The 4,011-nt window shown below is 37.7% G+C and overlaps 1 long non-coding RNA gene across 1 annotated transcript in view; it reads left to right on the top strand.

Moving 5' to 3' along the window:
- The window catches only part of LOC102376956, a 10,234-nt gene that overhangs the window by 4,649 nt on the left and 1,574 nt on the right, over positions 1-4,011 (top strand). The window lies entirely within an intron of this gene.

Genomic DNA, 4,011 nt, shown 5'->3' with positions numbered 1-4,011 from the left:
TCTTTCCCAGAATGTTATGAAATGCTCTTAAAACACCGCTCCTCCAGCTAAATCAAATACCAGCTGACCCCAGTGCTCCACTTACAGTCAATTTAAGTTTAACACAGCCTTTCAATCCCTGTTGGACTGATGTGTCTATTCTTTAGTTTAACCTTTGTTATTGAAACTTATACATTGCAGGATGCTATTTCCTTCCTATTATAATGTGCCAATGTTAATGGAGTTCTTCTATGAAAATTTCATTGACTAAAATTAATATAGGCTTGACTCCATTTGTAGGTGGTTTCTACAACCTTTGTTGGATGGCAGAAGCCACTGTTACAGTAGCTAATTTGGGTTTAGTCATATAGCTTAATGGCTGGAAAGCTTCTCTGTGGGCACATCTACCTATTCATTAAAGCGCAGTAGTTACTGTGCATTTATTTTAGTACTTGTTTAATGAAGTCCTAACTGAATGCACAGTAACTACAGTTACTGCTCAGTAGCACTGGCACATGTTTTTTTAGTGACACTTGCTGTGGAGTAGCCTAATACTACTGTGCAGTAGCATATTAACATGGTTTTTGCCCAGCATGCTACTGCACAATGTTATTAGGCTACTGTGCATTAAACATCTTGTGTAGATGAGCCCTGTGTAGGGTTGCTTGGGACAGACTCTGCAAAGTCAGGCTCTGAAAGAAGTACGTTAGATGCATCGGCTGGACTTTGAAACTCCTTCAGTCTCAGATGAAGTATCAGATTCACAGTCAGCAATAGTGTTGACTTGGGAATATAACTTCTGTGTCCCCAGTGTTAAGTCATCTCTATTTGGGGAATGGTTATTTTATTGACTTCAACAGGAGTATGATCTTGATCAGTGGTTTTCAATCTTTTTTTGCCATGACTCGCTGCTGGGAGCGAAGTATGGTGGCAGCAGTGGCGGCCCAGGGGCAGGAGAGTTCCTGGCACACGGCGTGGCTCATTCTTTGTGTGCAGTGCCACGGTATTGCCCCTGCAACCCTCATTTGGGTCATGACCCAAGGTTGGGAACTACTGATCTAGATCCATTATGTACTTCATGCAAACGCCTCACGTAAAATCAAACTATAAAGCTGCATATTTTTATTTCCAATTGGTGGCATATTAAATATCTGCAGATATTTTATTCTTAGTATACTTTTAAAACCATTGATATTTAAGCTGGAAATAATTTGGCTATCAACTTCTCTTCTCCCACCAGTACTCTCTAAATGCCAGTACTCTTTGCCAAGCTGTTTCTTATGTTCCTGTGCTGCTAGTGTGCTTTCTTTAGACGGATTGACTGAGAGAATATTTTTTCCATCCTACGTTTGCCACACAGATTCTGTAACAGAATAACAGAACAAAGCTTACATTCCAGTCAAACTTGATCTGAGTGAGGTTTTTCCTTTTTTATTTACCTAGTTATCTCTTCATTTTTCTTTTCTGCCCTTGTTTGCTTTTGTACCATTATTTTGATATGCACATAATTAATATCATGCACAAAATATACATACATAAAAGAACGATAAAACAAGAATCTTGTGTGGAATAGCTAGACAGACAGATGGGTTTCTTTTAGTCTGACAGACAAATAATCCTAGTACTTGTTTTTTAGAGAGTGTTATAGAAGCGGGCAGATTCTGCTCCTCCTACAGGGCATCTAGGTGGACTTGGGAACTCGAGCGTGATTCCATTCTACCCTGTTCAAGTCCTCGAAAATCTAGTCATGCATTTTATAATGCACCATCATCTTATCTTTAAAACCAAGTCATGGAAAAAACAATGAGGAAGAGGAGGATTCACCCGCTTCTGGCATTAATGATGTTTCAAGAAGTTGAGCGTGATGAAGTAGAATTTCACTTAGACACATAAGTGGATTTAGGTGCCTAATAGATGAAATAGAATCTGGCCCTTGTGTATGTGTGGGAAGGTTCCACATATACCCTCTAATCACAACGTAAAAGATTACTTTTTCCAGCCTAGGTATTTTTTTTCTTTGAAATCCTGATACTTGGTTTAATTATCTATTTTGCCTTCATTTTTCAGCAGCAGAGAATAGACCAGAAGAGCATTCAATAACCATCTATGAATTGATTATGAGCTCTTCAGCTAGGCCAAGGCAACACAGAGATGAAAAAAAAATTCAATGTAAATCCAGTTTAACTGGATTTCATTTGCAGAGGCTATCAGGTCATATTTTTATTGCATATGAAATGCATGAAAGTCAAATAAAGGTTTTTGATAACTTATAAATAAGTAAACATAGCACTTACGTTAGGTCCCAACCCAATGAAAAGAACAGGAACAATAATAGAAATCTGCTCCTCTTAACAATCAATTAACAATTAGAGAGATGCCATAGGTTATGACTAAAAATAGATAGAGCCTTGTGCACACATATATATAGGGGCCATTTCTAATGGATTGTTTGTTTCTCTGTTTACGAGAAAATTAATGGCCTTGGCCTTTTCTTACTAAAGTCAATAGGAGCTCATTCGGGCCCCAAATGGCTCCTTATCAGATGGTGCTAGATAGTTGTGCTATTCATTAGATCTTTTTTGTTCTGTTCTTGTATTCAACCACGTGTCTTTTTTAATAAACCATAAATGCAGAACTGGTGGCATGAATTCAATTTTTTCTCATTTTTGCAGGGAGCATAGGCATGCACTGGTAAGAGAAAAAGGATATGAAACATTCCAAGTTGGATGTGAGCAGATCTTCATGTGAATAAAGCACATTTTATTAAAGCTAAGCTTATTTCTTTTTTCTTTTTTTTTTCCTTCAGCTAGTTCTCCTTGCTGTGCGCTAGGCAAGCAGCTGACATTTTAATAGTATTGCCAAAGTAATCAGATGTATGGCATTATTTTTTCATGCACTTTAAAGGTAGCTCTACCCTGGAATAAGAGTGCATTACGTCTAAAGCTGGTCAGAAATGCTTTCTTAAAATTCTCTCCCTGCAAAAATATCTTGAGAAAATATTGAAAGCTTTTAGTTGAACATTAGACATTTCAATTTAGAAATGTCATAGAGATGCCTCGTGGGGTTTATTATTCTGCTGCCTCCTGTCGCCATCCTTCTCTATAGGTGAGATTACCCCTTTCATGAAGCACCCTGCTTTTCCCATTTATTGACTCCTGAACCACCGAATGCATCACGGACTGCATGCAGATAGGGAGCACAGGTTGTCAAGAAGTATGAAGAAATGAGACATCTGAAATAAGAGTCCTGTGAGGGGAAAAAGGATTTCTGAATTATATATATTAAATACATATTTGGGGAGGAAGGGAGGAAACCATTTCTACCTGCTTAGCTTCTTCACAAGAAGTAAAATTATTCACAGAAATACAACTTTTCCCCCATTTCAATTAAAATTTAGTTTCAAACAAATGCCCAGTCTTCCATCAAAAAAGGTACAATAGCGGTGGGGGGAAAATCATCTAGATCATTTGTGATATATTCTTTGATTTGGCAGATTATCCAACCATTTCGCACATTTTACAGTGCTGTGTCTAAAATCGCTCCGGGTTTGATATTTGCAGTGTCTGGCTACTTGTTCACCAGCTTATAACTTTTTTTGCCCTGTGCCAAGGAAGACTTTCCTGGACGTGTGACATTCACCTTCATGAAACAAACTACAATATAGGGTAGACTAAATGTAAATGAAATAAGTGAAACTAAACAGAATCTAAATCGAAGCTTCTGGGATAATCTGTTCACTTTGAACAACTGCCTCCAAGCTTATTTGACATCCAGGCATTTGAAAGCAGCTATAGGTCATTAAGAGCTTCAGAGTATCTCAGTAGCTATTATTCTTCTAAAAAAAACTACTCATCTTGTAAAAGGAAAAGGTGAAGAGCACTCTGGTTATGTTCTGCTGCAGTGCTGTCCGAAGCGTTTGGTCAAGGCTACTCTTTTGAAGCGGTAGAGAAGAAAGTAACAATAGCTATTGCATTTTCAATATACTATTAAGACCAATATAAAGAACAAAAAAACAGTTATATACCAGATCTG

This window comes from Alligator sinensis, unplaced genomic scaffold (assembly GCF_000455745.1).
Source record: "Alligator sinensis unplaced genomic scaffold, ASM45574v1 scaffold571_1, whole genome shotgun sequence".
NCBI lineage: Eukaryota > Metazoa > Chordata > Crocodylia > Alligatoridae > Alligator > Alligator sinensis.
This window is presented reverse-complemented; position numbering and strand designations above follow the sequence as displayed.